We start from the raw sequence: 18,457 nt of genomic DNA, 5'->3' as shown, positions 1-18,457 counted from the left end.
GGTGTGAAGGAGCCCCGGGTTGTGCCAGCTGTAAAGGTCTGCTGACAGAGGCCACTTTGGCTTCTGCGTGTTCTTGCAGGCTCTGAAATGAGTTCAAGCTCACAAATCTCACTTTTGGTGGTTCTGAGAGTTTCAGACAGGCTGAGAGTGCTGACAATTTACAGAATTCCCAGAATGACCAGGTTGGAAGAGACCTTCAAGATCATCGAGTCCAACCCAGCCCCAACACCTCAACTCAACCCTGGCACCCAGTGCCACATCCAGGCTTTGTTAAACACACCCAGGGATGGTGACTGCACCACCTCCCCGGGCAGCCATTCCAGAACTTTATCACTCTTATTGTGAAAAACTTTTTCCTAATATCCAACCTATATTTCCCTTGTTGGAACTCAAGTCTGTGTCCTCTGGTTCTGTCAGTTCCTGGAGACACAGCCCAACCCCACCTGGCCACAGCCACCTTTCAGGAGCTGTAGAGAGCCACGTTCAGCACAGAGGAAAAAGGCTTCAGGGAGAACTTACTGCAGCCTTCCAGCACCTGGCATGGCTTAAAAATGAGGGAGAGGGGCTTTTTATTTGGGCAGATAGTGACAGGATTTGGGGGAATGGGTTCAGATTGAAAAGGGGGATTTCAAGTTGGATATTGGGAAGGAATTCTCTGTGAGGGTGGTGGGGCCCTGGCACAAGTGTCCCAGAGCAGCTGTGGCTGCCCCTGGATCCTTGGAAGTGCCCAAGGCCTGGCTGGATGGGGCTTGGAGCACCCTGGGACAGTGGAAGATGTCCCTGTCCCTGGCATGGGTGGCACTGGGTGAGCTTTAAGGTCCCTTCTGACCCAAACCTGCTGTGATTCTTCATGGCAGGCACATGGAAAAGGGAAATTTTTGAAGTGTCTGCACAGGAAGGAAGTGAAGGTGCTGATTTTGGAGATGGTCAGTTGTCGATCTATTAATGTTCCACTTGAGGGGACAAAAGCTGTTCATGAATACACAGCACTGTGGGGACTTCAGATGATGATTGTAGGTCTCGGTCCATGGCATTGTCCTAAAAATTTTCCTCTTGTTCCTGGCTGGGGTCTGTGTGAGTCCTGTGGAGCAAGAATGAAGCAGGATGTGTCAAACCTGATTGAGAGAGGTTGAGATGGATTTTACCATCCAAACTGGTAGAAATAATCAGATTTTCTAACAGTGCTTCTGAACGAATTCTTCTATTGCCTGTCTGTGCTCAGACATGGGAGCCTCAAATCATCCCAGCCAATGCCAGTATGGATTTTTTTTTTTAAAAGTATGGTGATTTTCATCGATTTATTTTGGTTGATTTGTGTTTTGAGGGCTGGTATTAAACAGCATCACTGTCTGAGGATCACTGGGAATTCGAGGGGCTGTATTGCCTGGTCAGAACCAGGTATTTCCATGTTACCTACAGTTGCCCCAAAGAGGTGAAGCACAGAACTGCAGCACAGCTATTGTTCAAATTTCAGCAGAAGCAATAAGATAGAAACCAGCTACCTGAGCCTTCCTTTTACCTGCTAGTTAAAAATAAGCTGGATTTTCTTTTCCCTGAAATCAGAACCTCCGAGAAACATCTCTAAGCATTTTACCTCTCTCTGCTCTCAATCCAAACAAACATCTTAAAAGAACAATTCAAAAAAAACTTCTAGAAACAGCAAATCAAAAACTCAAAAAAATCCTCACAACTCTCCATATAACTCCTCAACTTAACTCCACAAAAATAATAACAACAGAACTCACCAAAAAAAACATATTTCAAAAATTTAGACATAAAACAAAGTATTGACCAAAGGCACAAAATCATTACCCAAGATACAGAAAAAAAAAACCCGCTATACAAATCAATACTATTCTAAATATAACATAGATAGAAATCTTTTAGTCCCTGTTAATGATCTTCAGACCCTGATTTCAGACTTCTGATTTCTTTCAATCAGAAAATGCAGCAGCCCTGGCTAAAACACAGTTCTCTGCTCATTCCTTTCTCTGCTTTGCTTTTCATGATTTGAAATTTCAACCTTTGGGAGAGATTTAAATTCTAGAAATCATTGCATACAAAAAAAAAAAAAAAAAAAAAAAAAGATGTACTTGACACCCCTCCCTCAAATTCTCTCCTTGCAAAAATATTGGCTGTTCTCTGCTTTACTGCTCTGGGGGCATGATGTCTGCCATCATATCCCAAAAATATTTATGGGAGTGGAGTGGAGTGGAGGCACTCGGTGTGAGGCTGTGCTGTCCAGAGAAAGGAGAACTGCTCTGCCAGAGATAAATCCCCTGGGAGATGTTTGCTGTTGGGAGGTGTTGATTTGAACATCAGGGTTGTGGCATGGGGAGGGCACCCTGCCCAGCCAACCTGGGCTCAGGGCTGGCCCCAGTCACTGCCACTGGTTCCCAGTAGCTCATTAGTGAGACAAGTGACCTGGGAAGCTTTTAGGAGTGGTTTCGAATTTGTTTCATCTCTACATTTTGTAGGTTTTGGTTTGTTTTTCTGCACAGCTTTGAGCTCTGTTGGGCCAGGAGCAAAGCAGGAGTGTCTCAGTTAGTACAGAAAGTGTTGTTAGCTGATAGAAACCTGGTGAGAAACCCTCTTGATGTAGCAGATTTTGTGGGGCTTGGAAGGATTTATTTATCCCAGACTGTTTGAAGGATTTATTTATTCCAGACTATCCATCTTCTAAGGTGGAAGGTTGTGAGACCCTCAGCACTGCCTCCACAATCCCACAGGTGAAGCCTCACCTGTGCCTGTTCTGCCCCCAAAATTTAAGAATAAGAAGTGCTCACAGCACCTTTATGGAGTCCCAATTCGATCAGTAGGGTCTTTTTTTATTAACAAACCCCTTGACTGTGAAGCCCCAGCTGAAACACTTCTTGACCTTTCCAAGAGAATCGGCGAGACACCGACCATGTGAGGTGGGTCATATGGAACAGATTTAGATACAAACTCATATCATCCCACCAGAGGAATGCAAAGTCCCTCCCGATCCCTTCCACAAAGCTGCATCATGTGTGTGAGATAAATCCAAGGGACACAAGGGGCTGCCAGACAGCCCAAAGGACAATAACTCTGCTATCTCAAACCAAACAGGCAGCGCTGCCCGCAGTCTTAAAGGTGTAGGAACTTCTCCCCTGCCACTGGGAATGGCTGGGAGAGGGTGTCAGGGGGTGCAAGGAACCCTTTATTGCTGCTTTGGGTCTGTGGTGGGCTGGCAAAATGGATATTCATGAGCCTGAAGGTGCCTTTGGGAAGCTGTGCCAGATTTTAAGATATCAGGAGATATTATGTTCTCTTTCTGAGCCCCAGAACATCCTGAGAGAAGCTTCCACCAGCTCTTGGTTTATACAGCAAACCTACAAGGGTGACAAGGGCTTGGCAGAGAGCTCAGAGGTGAATTTTCTCCTGATGTGACCTCTCATAAAGGAGAGGTGGTGTGAGAGGCGTTCTGTGCTGAGAAATTAATCTTACAGGCCTGAGAGAAACATCTTATGGGCCTAAGAACAGGGATTCATTGCTGCTTTGGGTCTGTGGTGGGCTGGCAAAATGGATAATCATGAGCAGGAAGGTGCCTTTGGGAAGCTGTGCCAGATTTTAAGACATCAGGAGCAATAAGGAGTTAGGTTTTTTTTGGTTTTTTTTTCCCTGAGCCCCAGAACGTCCTGAGAGAAGCTTCCACCAGCTCTTGGTTTATACAGCAAACTGCAAGTGTGACAAGGGCTTGGCAGAGAGCTCAGAGGTGAATTTTCTCCTGATGTGACCTCTCATAAAGGAGAGGTTTTGTGAGAGGCGTTCTGTGCTGAGAAATGAATCTTACAGGCCTGAGAGAAACATCTTAAAGGCCTAAGAGAAACATCCTAAAGGCCTAAGAGAAACACCCCTTAGAGCCCCAACAGAAACACATCTTATGAGTCTAAGAGAAACACATCTCATGGGTCTAGGAGAAATATGTTTCACAGGTCTAAGAGAAATACATCTCATGGGCTTAAGAGAAATAAATCTCACGGGCCTGAGAGAAATACATCCTACAGGCCTGAGGAAAACACGCATCTTACAGGCCTGAAAGAAACTCATCCTAGGCCTAAAGAAAATAGATCTTACAGGCCTAAGAGAGACACATCTTATGGGCCTAAGGGAAATGCATCTTTCAGGCCTAAGGGAAATACATTTTACAGGCCTAGAGAAGTATAAACCTGTAAGAACTCTTCAGCAGGCGTGGAGCAGAGGGAGCAGGGGACAGTGGGAGGTTAAAAAGCACATCCAGTTCGGTGCTCGAGGTGTGAAGGGAGAGATGTGGATCCTCAGAATGCCCCCAGAAATCCCTGTTTTGGGGTGTGCTGCCTGTGTAACTCCTCTACACAAACCCCCTCCTCGTTAGGTGCTGACCTGAGGGATGAAGCATCTCCTGTTCGTTTGTCACCATCTCCTTTGTTTTGGTGACACTGAATAAAGGTTCTTTGGGTTTCAGAAAATCTGCTGAGGAAATACAGCTATTATTTATGATTTTACTCGTTCAGTCTGTTAACAGGAAGAGCATCTTTAAGCCTTTAGGCAATAGTTCAGCTGATGGGGACAATTTCCTGCTGTCTCACTTTGTGCAGGAGGAGCTGCTTCAGCAGGAAAGGTTGACAGTCTGCAGGCCCTGGTGATTAGGGCATTTTTCCCCAGTGAAAAAAGGAAATTACATCTTCCCTTGGGAAGGGGAGGAGGAGCTACACAACAGAAGACCATTATGGTCACCCTGTGCTGCTCCTTTTGATGGAACCCACAAATCCAGCAGACACAGATAGTGCTGGAGGCTTTAACAGAGGCAAAGCCATTCTTTAGCATTTTATTTGACACTGGGACTGTGCAAACACTTCCCTGCTCAGTCTCAAGGTCCTTTATGAGCCCTCCTCTAAATTTCCAATGGATTTTTAAAGGGAGAATAGATGCCTAACACCAGTGGTGTGTCCAAAAACCCAAAATGGGATGCCCAAATGCCATTTAGGCACTGAATAACAGCTGGAGGTTCCTGAAGATGTGGGTATGCCCTGGGTGTGGAATTTTGTTGGAAATCCAGCCATCAGTGGGAACCACCAAGGCACAGCCCTTCAGCAGCTGGGACCCTGTTGGGAATTCTGACCTCTGTTTTATGCTGGTGAAAGATAGAAAAAAACTGAAATCAGGTTTGAGAGACAAAGCTTTGCAAGTTAATTTGAATCATAGAAAGTTTGGGTTGGAAGAGACTTTAAGGATCATCTCTTTCCAGCCCCCTGCCATGGGCAGGGACACCTTCCACTGTCCCAGGCCCCATCCAACCTGGCCTTGGACACTTCCAGGGATTCCAGGGACAGTCACAGCTTCTCTGTGCCAGGACCTGACCTCACAGGGAGGAATTTCTTCTCAATATCCCAGCTAAACTTCCCCTCTTTCAGTTTGAACCCATTCCCCCTTGTCCTGCCACCCCAGCTCCTGGTCTAGAGTCTTTCTTCCTTCTCTGTATCCCCTTCAGACCCTGGCAGGTGCTGTGAGGTCTCCACAGGACCTTCTCTCCTCCAGGATGAGCATTTCCAACTCTCCCAGCCTGGCTCCAGTTCCCTTGAGAACTTTATGGTCTCCTCTGGACTTTCTCCAGCAGTTCCATGTCCTTATCCTGGGGGCACCAGAAGTGCTTGCAGCATTCCAGCTGGGATCTCACGAGAGCAGAGCAGAGAGAATCCCCTCCCCTGGCTCACTGAGAGGTGTCAGGTGCTCGAGCAGCCTCATCCTTCATTCCCTTATTTCTGAGCTCTTTCCTTCCAAGCCCTTTTGCCTTAGGACTCCACAACTCTGACCTCCAGCACCAACATTCTACCTTTAATTACGTCTGCCAGACAAATGTGTCACCTTCAACTTATTTTAGTGCTGTCTGAACAACCCTGGGCCACGGTGCTGGGAGGCTCAGGGCTGACAGTGCCCTGAGCACGGAGCATTTGAAGCTGTTCCTTGTCTAATCACCCGGTAAAGGCGGTGCTTTGCTCTTAAATTAATCAGCAGGGCTCGTATTTAAGCAACAATGATACCTGTATTTTTTTTCCCCCTGAGATTACAGGCCTCTCTCTCATCCATGGTAAGCTGGATTCTGCTGTTCATCTGATTTGTGGGATTTTAATAAGTTTGGCCTGCACAGAAGTAAACATGTGCTTGACCTTGAGCAGAGCAGAAGAGGAGCTCAAGCCCCCGTTGGTGCTGCTGACAAAGCAAACGGTTTAAACATGGAAATCAAAACTCTATTTTCCTTCAGTATTTATCCTGCTTTTAGTTAAGCTACAGCAGAAGAAAAATACAGCTCAGGCTACATCTGCACCAATCCTCAGATTATTAATATTCCTATTAAAGAGCAATGAGGATAAAGAGCAAATGGGCAAGAATAGGAATTTCCTTTGCTTGCTGGCACTACGGCATAAAACATTATTAAGATGATTTGTTAAATAATAGAAAGGGTTTTTCATTTCCTAATTTTCCAGCTGCAGCTAAAGCTATCTCCCGGCAACCAGCTTCTCATTCCTTAATATTTAGACTTATGGACCAATTTGAGAGTATTTTCTTTGCTGCTATGATTAATGCTCCTGTGAAACAATGTCATCGCCAGCCATCCACCTACCCTGTCAGCCTGGCATCAGCCTGGCTGTGCTCTGCTGTAATTTATGGCTTCAGCCAGTAATTTGCAAATCTAATGCTGGGGAGGCTATGAGGATGTGAAATTTGAATGCTTTCCCCTGATTTGGTAAATATCTCCCCCATTAGTGAAACAAATGGCACAGGGATCAGACATCATCTCCAAGGCTCGATAAATATTTTATCAGCCATAATGGAAATTGTCAAATTGATCTAATTGTACAATACGTTATCAACAAGATATCAAAGTTGGACATGGCCTCTGCCCTTGTCTATCATTTGCAGGCTTTTGTCTTCGATTGCCTCTTCCTGGGAGGAAAGTAGGGAAGTGCAGAGTTCATTGCAAAGTAGGCTGAATAACAGAGCCACTGAATATCCATTTAGAAGATAAATTCTGGAGAAATAATTAACTCTCCCCTGCTTGACTATAAACTAGGACTGCAGAGGGTTCATGTAAATCTCCCGAATGGGAACTGCAATTTTTATGTTGGACCCATATCCATTGATCTCATACATAAAGGGAAATTATCCATCACGGATACTGCTTTTGGGGGAACATTCACGGCTTTGTTCCTTTAAGAAGAGGCTGAATGGATTCAAAAGCGAATTTTAGTTGTCTGGCAGTAGCTAGGGGGATGATTCAATTTATTTATTTTTAAAATTTAGGGGTAAAATGACCTGACTTTAGCTAAAATTAAATGTAATTATTACTCTGCTTGGAAATGGTCAGTCACAGGAAATCCAAAGTTGTAAATAATGAAAGATTTATTTGTATGTCTGATGTTAACAAGATAAAAGTAGAAGATTTTGCCATATTAATATTCATTCTTGTAGAGCTGCCTTGTTAAACCTCAGCCTATAGAGATGCTTGATTTAACAGAGCTGTTTTCAGATATTTTGAGAATTTTGGGGAAGAGGGAGTCCCATCCATTAATAGAGAAAAACCCACATATATAAAAATGCTGGGGACAATGTCCCATTTCAGAATTCCCTGAAAAGTTAAAAGGGGAGAGGGTTCCCCTGCCTCGGAGAGTGAGAGAAGGAGAACTGGGATGTTCTCACTGCAATTCTCTGCAGCAGATCCAACCAGGCAGCCAATATCCTCAGGGGCTTGGGGGAAACTGGAGTCTGATGGAGTAAATTCCTGATATTTCTCAAGGTGGAAAGTCCTGTCATCTTTTCTTTCAGAAAGCACTCCGTTTGCAGCCAGCCTGTAAATATTTAATGCCTTGGGACACAGGAAGGGACCCGGGCTGTGCACGGAGCGTGTGACTGGTCAACCACTCCATGGCTTTTTTGTTCATATTAATTTTTTTTCCCCCAATTATGCATTGTCTAGGAGGCATAGGATCTGTTTTTCTCTGTGCCTCAGGCTGTTTATTGCTCAAAATGAGGATGTCACTCCTTCCCTGCTGCAGTGAGGGTGTGGACACTGCCCAAGTGCTTGAGATCTTTGAATTCCAGGTGCAGAAGAAATAGAAGAACTTTCCTTTCTTTTCCTTGATATTGTTTGGGTCTCAAAGTGCCCAGAGCTGTCCCATTCTGGGAAACCAGCAGAAGGATGTCAGTGGCCTTTCTAGAGCTGGAATATTTAAACATGTTCTTGGATGCAGCCCTTAATTATGTTTCTCATTACATCTCTTGGAGGCCTGAAGAGAAGGTCCACACTTGATGTTTTTTGTTTCCTGTCATTTTGAATAAAAAGAAGGAGGGAGAGTGAGCTCTCTTAATAGGAACCTGGAGTAAAAGTAGCTTTAGGTAGCAGTGCCTTTGAGGAAGTGCTTCAGGTTCAAGCTAACAAGCTGCAAACATCCTGCAGTGCATTTTCTGCTGGGAAGTTGGGCGGCTGCAGCAGCTTTTGGCATCCTAAATGGGGACCAGAGGTACATGGAAGTGTGTGTGGAATTAGAATCCATTTCAGCACGTCAATAACTGAGCACAAGCAAGATCACAATGTTCATTAAGTCTGTGAAGAGTAAAAGGGGCTGTTTTAACAAAACACAGCACACAGACAACCCAGACCGAGGAGCTTCAAGGCAGCCCCGTAGCCTTGGGGGCATTGAATCAAGATTTAAACATAAGCCATATGCTGGTTCTTTCTTCCAAATGTTCTTTGAAAGTCCATGTTCAGCTTTCCACCCCTGCTCCCCGTGTCCTGTGAGCATGGGAGTTGTTTGGTATGGTTTGCTCCAAAAGGACTTCTGGATATGATTTTTATTTTTTGTTTTTAATTGTTTTTTTTTTTCCAAAACAGGATCTGAGCTCGATGGAGTGATAGCTCCACAGATAGTATCGAGATCCTGACATTATTCAAATTTAAAATAGTGGATTTGGATGGCTTTAGGCTCTGTTGTGTAGCAGCATAGTAAGGCGTGGGTGTAATTCAATTTTTGCTGAAGAGGTGACACGGTTCAATATTTGCTTGGCTCAGTCTACACAGGCTCATTTTGGAGCAGTTTTCCTAGATCTGTTTTCCCCAGGGCTGTAAAAATACAAAATTAGTGGCCACCTTGCCTTGCAATACAGGTGAATGTAAAGCCTTTCTTGTGAATTATTCATTCCTGTGAAAATGTATTTACTGAATACCCACCCCCTGTAGTGCAGGGCTCTATAAGGAGGAGAGTTTGATTTGGCATTGGAGTTTTTGGCCAGGCTCAGGCAGGAGCCAAGCTCTTCCATGTCCCTAAGGGCAACCAGGGAGTGAGGAGGGCTGAGGTGAGTGTGATGAAGGGTCTGATCCTGGCCTTCATCAGGAGGCTGGGTCAGAATATCCTGATTTTCCAGTTTGGATCCCGTGGTCCTGAGTCTGTTCGTTCCTTTCAGCTCCACCACTCGTGGCCAAGGAGAAGCTGGGAATTTTCCCACTCTTCTCTATCCTCCCCTCTCCCAGTGCTGACTTCCACGAAGATCCGTGTTGGATTAAGCCCTTTTCTGACCCAGAGATGGGGCAACTGAGAGGTGTTTTAAAAACTTTTATTCCACTTTCAGTCTCATGAGAAGGGTGAGACAATACAGATGTTATAATTCACTCCATCACAATCAGAAGCCAACTATTTCTATATTTCTATTTCTATAACTCCACAAATTCATTTCCCACAATCCACACTTGGGACTTTGTGGTGGAGGGAAGGTTTGAGCCATAAAATCCCAGTTATGGGTCCTTTTTTGGCCTGCCTGGGGGCTGACTCATTCCCAGTCTCCTGCACTCTGGAGCATCTCAGGAGCTCTGCAGTGCTTTTTGTCTCTCTCTGCACCCACACAGAGCACACCCACATTTTCCCTGAACCATTCAGGTGGGTGTGGGCAAGCCCAGATTCATCACCACTGACCTGCACTTCGGCTCCTTCAGTGAGATATCTACTCCCAGGTTCGTGCTATCCTTCTCCTTCCATCCTGTGCACACTCCCACTTCCAAATCAGCAGACCTAAGATTTTTATCTGTAATGGCTTCTGGTGAGAGGAAAAAACCCAGTTGTTCTTAAACATTCATTTTCTAGGCCAACAATAACCCTGGCCTAGACGAATAACTCCCTCCTAGTTCCTACAGAGAGAAGTGTTAGACTACACAGACAGTGAGGTCATTCATAGTCACTATTGTTTCTTGATAACCCAATTAAGAAAGTGCAATTTATCTCGCCTGTTTCCATTTAATTATCTAATTTGTCTGCCCAGCCGGGGTAGTTATCTCCCCTGCACTCTGGGGTTGCTCTCCTGCCTCAGCCCTGCTCCCCAGGTACTGCTCATTCCTTTGACCTATAGCCAGGGACACTTATAAATCAGGGGGGTGGAAAGAGCCATCACCTCCCTCTGCCTTCCTTTCTGGTGAGGGGGGAGAAATGTGTGTGCTGGATGGAGAGGCACGAGCTATTGCCCTCCTGCTAATCCCAGACTAAACTTTAATGCATTTTATAGGATGGCTTGGAAAAAGAGAAAAGGGTTGTTTGTGAGGAGAGGGATTTGTCAGGGTGGGTGTTCCACAGCAAGGAGTCAAACCCTTGATATTAATATCACTGGAGGAGTTTTTAATGCCTGTAATCCTGATGTTAACAGGCTCCCATGGGTGCTGGGTGTGGGGATACTGCTTTACCTGAGATGAGCTGTGCTGCCAGCTTCACTCTGGATCAGGGCAACCCCTGGCATCAATCCAGACCCAGGAGCACCCTGGGGAGAAGGACTTGGGGTGCTGGTGGGTGAGAGATTGGAAATGCCCCAGTCCTGGGCTGATCCCACAGCCTGGGCAGCAGGAAAGGGGGGGATTCTGCCCCTCTGCTCCACTCAGGTGAGACCCCACCTGCAGAGCTGCCCCAGCCCTGGGGCCAGCACAGGAAGCTGCTGGAATGGATCCAGAGGAGGCCAAGAGGGTCAGAGGGATGGAGCAGCTCTGCTTTGGGGTTGTTCATCCTGGAGAATTTCTGAGGCCCAGCCTCTGCAAGGCCCACCTACAAACACAGTGCTAGACACGCTGCACACCCTTACCAGAGATAGAAACAGCTCAGAGATTTGTCTTCTGGGTGGAGATCTAGAGGCTAGAAAGCATCATTTGGGGCTTAATGCGGTGACAATGAGGCACCTGGAAAAGGCTGCTGGGTAGGGATTAGAAAGCATTTCAGTTTTTGCCTGTCCTCGTGTTGCTGTGTAAGTACAGCAGCAGTGACCTCGTGTACTTTCAGTTCTGAGTTCTGGGAGCCAGGGCCATCCACCCTTCCGAAGGTGCTGGGTGTGTGTGTGTTTTCAGTTTTGTTCTGAGGTTGTTTGAGCTGCTGCTGTTTCTCAAGAGGCGTGTTCTGTGCTACTTGAAGTTAACCATGAACTGTGCTATCTGCTGATAGCTCGGGGATTGTGTTTGCTTTGCTCCAGTCCTGTGCAGTCCAAGCAGGTGGACAAATACCTCAGCAGGGTTTGGCTCTGTTTGTGTTGTGTTGTGTGTGGGTTTCTTCCTCTCTGCTCTCCACCCCTTTAGCTCTGGAGCAGAGGAGCTCTTGCACTTGCAGGGCTGCAGGCTGTGTCTTGCTGAATCATGTTTAGAGGAGAATTTAGCAGAGCAACCAGAAACTTGGAGCTCTGCAGGAAGTCTCAGTGATTTCCAGCAGATCTCTGAGAGCTCTGGCTCACGGGCTGGCCGAGGGAGCAAGGAGCAGGTACTGGGATTTACCCCACACATCACCAAGTGAGGCTCTCCTGCCTTGTTTGTGGACTGTCATAATTCAGTGTAACTCTGATTTCGTGTCTTCTGCTCTCTGCTTTGGACAGGGATTATCAGATCACGTGGCTGAAGCAGCCTGTTGGGAAATGCCTCTGTGGAGAAGTTTCTGAATGTGCAGATTTCGTGCTGTGTGTCTTCAAATCCCTGGGCATGTTGCTCAGGAAGGATTATCATGCACTGGTGACTGGGTGCATCCACACCTGGCGAGTCCCCCAGGGGCTCCTGGCTGCCCTGGGGCTGTGCCAGCGTTGGGATGATTTACAGCCAGTGTGCACAGTGAAGGAGGGCATGGCCATGGAATTGCAGGCTGGATGTGGTGTCCTCTCATCAACATGGCCAGAATTCCCAGGGGATGAGTTCTCTGCCTGGTTTTCTCTGATTGTTTTTGTTTTAAAGGTCCTGTTAATAATTCAGTTTTATTCCCCAATGGATTTTGTGTCTCAAAGTTCCTGTACCTATTCCTCTTTTCCAAGAGAAATTTCAGCTCCTTTACTGAAAATTGTAAAGAATTAAAAGCAAGACCAAAGCACAGCAGTGGAAATCACTCCACCAACAATGCCTGAGATGTTTATTCACATATAAAGAGCAGGCTTAGGTGATTTGATCCTGACCCACATTTTGTCCAGCAGGATAAAACCTTCCTGTTGGGTTCATAATCCCTTGCAGTTGGTGGCAGAAATCCTGAATTCTCCTGGTGCGTGTAAGAGTAGAAGCAGAGTCACAAATAATCAAACATCTTCTGGTCCTCAAGATTTGCTTCTTCCTTTCAGGGTGATATTTCTTGGGCCTTTTCACATGGATGGATGGCTGCTGGGAATGTGATGAAATCCATTTTCTTCCACAGGCAGAAGTACCTCTGCCACCAAAATCAGGTGTCCTGCTGTGTGATGTGCCATTCCACAGAGATTTGTGACCTCCAGGCTGTCCAAAAACTGGTTAGGTTTGGGGTGTACCTGAAGTGAAACCCCCAAGGCTTGTCTTGGCACCTGTAGTTTGATTTTGTGCTTCATAGGAAGATCTGTTAAGTGGAGAAAATGTTTGTAAATCCTGAAAGCGTTGCATGTTTCTCCTGGATGATGATTTTAGATCCAATATTGATTCTGTGAGAAGCCATCAGCCACTGTTTGTTATTTTCCTGTTTCAAAGGTCCAGCCCAGGCCCTGTTTTGTGGGGGTGTTTGCAGTGACCAAGCCCAGGCTCCTGCAGGGAATTTTGGGAGGTGTAGCTCTGTCTTTTGGCAGCACTTCTGCCATGGGGCTGCAGGAAGGGACCTCAAGAGCTGAAGTGAACTGTTTGGGAACCCGAAGCACTGAGTGTGATTGACCCAACCATTCAGCACAGGCTTAAAAAATCAAACATGTTCAAAGAAAACCCATCCTGTTGGCAACAGGGGCAAAGTGTGTGGTGTCTTCATCTGAATCCACATTGAATTCTGGATCCAAAAGCAGAGGATCTACTCACTGGGTCCCTCATTATCACATTCTTCTCCAGGAACAAGACAATCAGAGAATGGGTTGGAAGGGACCTTAAGCCCATCCCATTTCACCCCCTGCCATGGACAGGGACACCTTCCACTAGCCCAGGTTGCTCCAAACCCTGTCCAACTTGGCCTGGGACATTTCCAGGGATCCAAGTGTAGCCACAGCTTCTCTGGGCACCCTGTGCCAGGGCCTTTCCTGAAATAAAGAATTCTTTCCTAAAAAAACACAACCAATCAACCCAAACCAAATCATAGAAAGGGCTCAAGGGCTTTTTTAGATGCTATGGGGATGGCACCCAGCAGATCCCATGCAGTAATGGGCAAATGTTAATTCACAGAGTGCAAGAGCAGAGTTTTGGGGCTTGCTGGCCGTGCAGAAATTGCTGTCTGACCCTCCATGAGCATCTTATTTAATCCCTGTCCCCCTGCTCTCCCTCCCCCATTGTTCTGGGGAACCACAGCAGTGAAATCTGCCTCCTCTTTCATGGCAGAAAGCCTGGGAAGGATCCTGTGCTCGTTTCCATTATGATAAAAGACAAAACAACTAAATTAAATTGGAAGCAATCTCTGCATTACACAAGTCTGCATACTCCAAAATTCTCAAAACAAAAGAGGTGCAGGGGAAGCCAATCACTATCGGAAAGGAGGAAAAAAGTGTCTCTGGACTAGAACTTTTACTGTTCCTTAACTCAGAACTGAAATATTTTAACTCCTCCACCGCCAGAGCTGTAGAAACAGCAAAGGCAGGGAAGGGGCACTGGATGTGGATATTCCCTGGATGTAGTGAATTTAGGGAATGACATCATTGCAGAGCAGAGCTGCCCCCAGTTGCTGTCAGAGCTGCTGCAGCGGGGCTGTCTGGAGCTGCAGTTTGCAGATGTTCACAGGGAGATGTGGTCGCCAGCCAGAGGGAAAACGCGACTTGGCAGGGGGAGGACGCCGAGGAAATCCAAACTGTCTTCCAGCACTCGGGTTCTTAAAAAAAATTATAAAAGAAGAGGTTGAAACTTTGAAAGACTAGACTATTATTTGTTATGGTTAAATTGGCCACTGACCCACTGGCATAGAGAACAAGCTTTTGCATAAAGTTGTTGCTAGATTTTATTTCCTTGGAAATGGAGGAATGGAAAAGTTCACTGCTCAGGTATCTTGCCTCATCCAATTTAATTATTTTAAGCAAAAAGGGGGAAAAAAAATGGGGCGGGGGGGGAAGGAATTCCTTGGAGCTCAAGTCACAATGTTATTATCAATTCAAATTCAGCTTTTCTGTCCCTCACTCTGGATGGAACCTGATCTCATGAAACAGAGCTCCTTTACCTGCTGTTGTATGTGCTCGTGTGCACTGAAAATTGTTGTTGATATGTTCAACCTTCTTTAATCTGTGTTAAAAACGAATGGCATAGACTCACATTCTTTTTTAAGTTATTATTTTATGTTCAAATAATAAATATTATTTGCATAAGTGAGCCTTCAGCCTTTTCCAAGACCAGAACTGGTCTTTGCTGCCTACTTGTGAATTAAATTTTGAAAGGAATATCAGGTCACATGATACCTTAAACACGTGGTTAGGAAAGCCTTTGCCAAGGTGACACCTGTGATCTTTGTGGAGCTCTGAGCTCAGCGCAGGGGAAGCTCTGTGGGAGTCACTGACAGGATGGGATGCTCCCAGGAAATGTGCTCAGCACTTTGCAGGATCATTTCCTGCCCTGTGGAATTCCTGAGAAGGGTCAGGACAAGGACTGGTGCCCACCACAGCATCCCTGGCACTGGGCTCAGCTCCTGGGAGCCCCAGCAGTGAAAAACAGAGAAAGTTTTGCATCAAAAGCCTTAAAAGAGGATTTAGTAAAAGCCCAGGCAGATCCACAGCCCTCACTCCATCACCTTGGCCAAACCACATCCCTAGGGTCTGGGGTTTTAGGGTTTTGTTTCTCATCTGTCTTTTTCAGCCTGTTCAGGTCTAAAGTTTCCTGGGATTCTGTGCAGTTTTTGTCTCTCTGGCCCCTGGTACAAGAGGGATTTGCTCTGAGTTGTGGCCTCTGTAAATGACATTACTGCACACACACAGGGATAGCTGGAATTGGCTGGGTGCACACAAACCCCAGACCCTACAAGGGACATACAAATATGTGACAATGCCCAGAAATTCCATGAGCCTGCTGTTCACAGCTCTGGATTTTCCTCCCTGGTTACAGCTGCTGTCACCAAACCCAGCAGAGTGTGGGGAGTGTGGCTGCCCCTTGTCAGTGACACCAGCAAAGGTGCAGAAAAATACAGAATTTTGATTTTGAGGGTTGGCAGGTACCAATTCATCTTTTTGGTTAATCAAGAAACATCTTTTTGGCAGGGATTTATTCAGTGATGAGACCAGCATTGTGTTTAACAGACCTGGAGTTATCCAGGATTGGCTCAGCAGTGAGTGGTGCTGGGATTACAAACTGGAATGAGCAAAAACATTTTTATTCCTGCAGAATTTCCCATTTGAGATGACTGTGATTAAAAAATGTCCCTGCAGAAGTGATGTAATCCCATAAAATTTTGTGATGAAAGTGCAATCAGCCTTTAAAAAAAAAAAAGGCGAGGGGGGGCAGATATTTACATTGGGGGAAAAAGAACTCTTGTTTTCTAAAAGGATCTCAAGCCCAGTGTGGGAATTGCAGGCCCTGCCGATGGACTCTGCAGTCACCTGGCTCTGCCTCCCTCGTGACTGATAAGTCCCAGCTCTATTTTGATAAGGCTCCATGGTGACACAGCTGGGACAAAGGAGGGGCTTTCTCCTGTTACAGACAGGGCTCCCCCCAGGTGAGGCCACTGGGTTGTTCCTGAGTTGACCCATTGACCTTCTAATCACTGACAAATTATCCACTGCTGTATTCCACAGCCTTCCTTCTGCACTGTCATTAAACACACTCATTTCTGCTTTATTAGGGCAGGAGCACTGAGGTGCAATAATGACCCTTTTCCTTGCCTGCAGTGAGGGGTGATGGAAATATTTTTATGCTTTTCCCATCAACTTTAGTGTCCTGCAGTAGTTCCCACGGCAGTTTTGCAGACACTGGTGGCACAGTGGGCTTTCAGCTGTTGCATTCTAATGCTTTAAAAGTGAAGTTCCTGGAAGGGAAAAGCCTTCACACAAGGTGTCCCCCATCCCAGAGCTGGGGCTCCTTCCTGGTGGCACCCGTGGAATGTGCAGCTGGGTTTGGGTTTTGTTGGGCTCAACTCTTCCCAAGCTGGGCTGGGACCTGCCCGTGGCTCCTGGGCTCTGCACAGCTGGAGGTGCTGCTGCAGAGGAGGATTTTTCCCCCAGGGAACCCCAGCACGAGGGACCTGCCGTGGATGGGACATGGCCCAGGCTCGACTGCAGGCCTGGAGGGAGTTTGAAGGGGAAAAAAAAAAAAGCAGGAAACACATTTGGCCTAAAATAACAGAGATAACTTGATGTTGCTTGCCTGATATTTTTTAAGGTTTCCCATCAGTCTTTTCACTAAAGCATTTCCAGTTTTTCAAAGGATTTATTGTGAAGGTATAGGGAGCATGGGGGAGGGCAAACAAATTAGGGGGTTTAAAATTACTATTAAGTATCTTATTTTCAAGCCCCTTGACTGAGTCTCTCAGTTCAGAAGGGAAGAAATCAATGAACCATAGTCTGCATTTTGAAAGAGAACTGGAGAGCTTAAGTTTCCAATACTGGACTCTTAAAGAAACCCAATTTTTCAGAAAGCTGCAAGTGCCCACATTCCACACAGACATTTCCTTTCTGGTGTTTCCATTGGGAAGCAAATGCTGATGCACCTAAATTGGAATTGAAAGCTTGAAACACTGTCTTTGATAATCATTTTTATGAAGGGATGGAATTTGTTGTACTACAAAAGACAATCTAAATGAACTGTTTTCCTAAAAGTTCTTTCAAACGTTGATGACTGGAGGAAGTTACCAACAGTCCTGAGTGTTCAAGGTGATCAAATGAGAATTTAGCCCTTATTAGGGTTTTGAGAAATTTAGTATTTTATCTTTTTTCTCCTTTTATTGTGTTTATTTGGATTCAATTGAGCTGCATCATCATAGGCAGAACTGTTGTATACTCAATATACTGCTTTATTTTATATATATATATATATATATATATATATATATAAAATGTGTGTATATATATTTTATTGAGTGCTGACCATCCTTAGTCTCACCTTATCCTTTAAGCACACAGAGGCAGAACCCCAGTAACATTTTAGGACTGAGCTTAATCAAAGCAATATAGATTCCCTCAGAGAACTGTGAGTAAAAAAGCACAAAACCAGCATGGATCTGCTGAGCAGGTGAAATAATCCAGGGAATCACAGCACAGGGACCGAGCTGGTGATAAATCCCTGCCCATGCGTGGCTGGTGGGTGCAAGCTGGGGGTATTTTAGTCCCAAGTCTTTTGTTGCAAGGTTTAAACAATAAGTGAATCGAGTGAAATCAAAGCCTGGCTTTGCGTGGATGGGGACGGGGCCTGCACTTGGCGGCTCTCACCAAACAGGCCCCGGCTCCAGGTTCACAGAATTATTTCCCCGTTATCTTTGTTGTCGATGCCCTGATTGTATTTAGATTTCCACAGAAGGGCTCTGTTATTTTGGAGTAAAAGGGACCTGTTGTATTGTTTGAGAAGCACTTGTTCCAATTCTGAGGACTTTCCATCTGTTTTCCTCTTTCCTTCCTCTCGATAGGAGCAGCATTTCCTCCCCTTCTGACGCTGCTGGAGGGGTGGAGAGGGAGCCTGTGCTCAGCCTTCCTTAGCTCTGTGCTGGAGGACGTTGCCCAGGATTTAATCCCTGTCTCTGGGCAAAGAGAAGAGGGAAAGAGGGGAGAAGGAGCAATTTTTTGTTCTTTTATTCAAAGGATTTGGACAAAGGACACATGGAAGGCTCGGAGCCTGGGCAGAGAGCAGGATCAGGAGTTTTGCTACCTAAGAGCTCGTGGGTGGCCCACACGACACAAGTTTGGGCCCTTGTCCAGGTCATGGTGAATTAGTGGCCCACAACAGAGAAAAACCTTCTCCAACCAGTGCTAATTTCTCCCTCTTTCCTCTCCCATCCCCACGCACCCTTCTCTTCACGACTCCAGCGAAATGTCAAACGTGCTGGGCTGGCAAAGGAGGGTTTAT

Source organism: Vidua macroura, chromosome 23 (genome assembly GCF_024509145.1).
Source record: "Vidua macroura isolate BioBank_ID:100142 chromosome 23, ASM2450914v1, whole genome shotgun sequence".
NCBI classification, from domain to species: Eukaryota; Metazoa; Chordata; class Aves; order Passeriformes; family Viduidae; genus Vidua; species Vidua macroura.
This window is presented reverse-complemented; position numbering follows the sequence as displayed.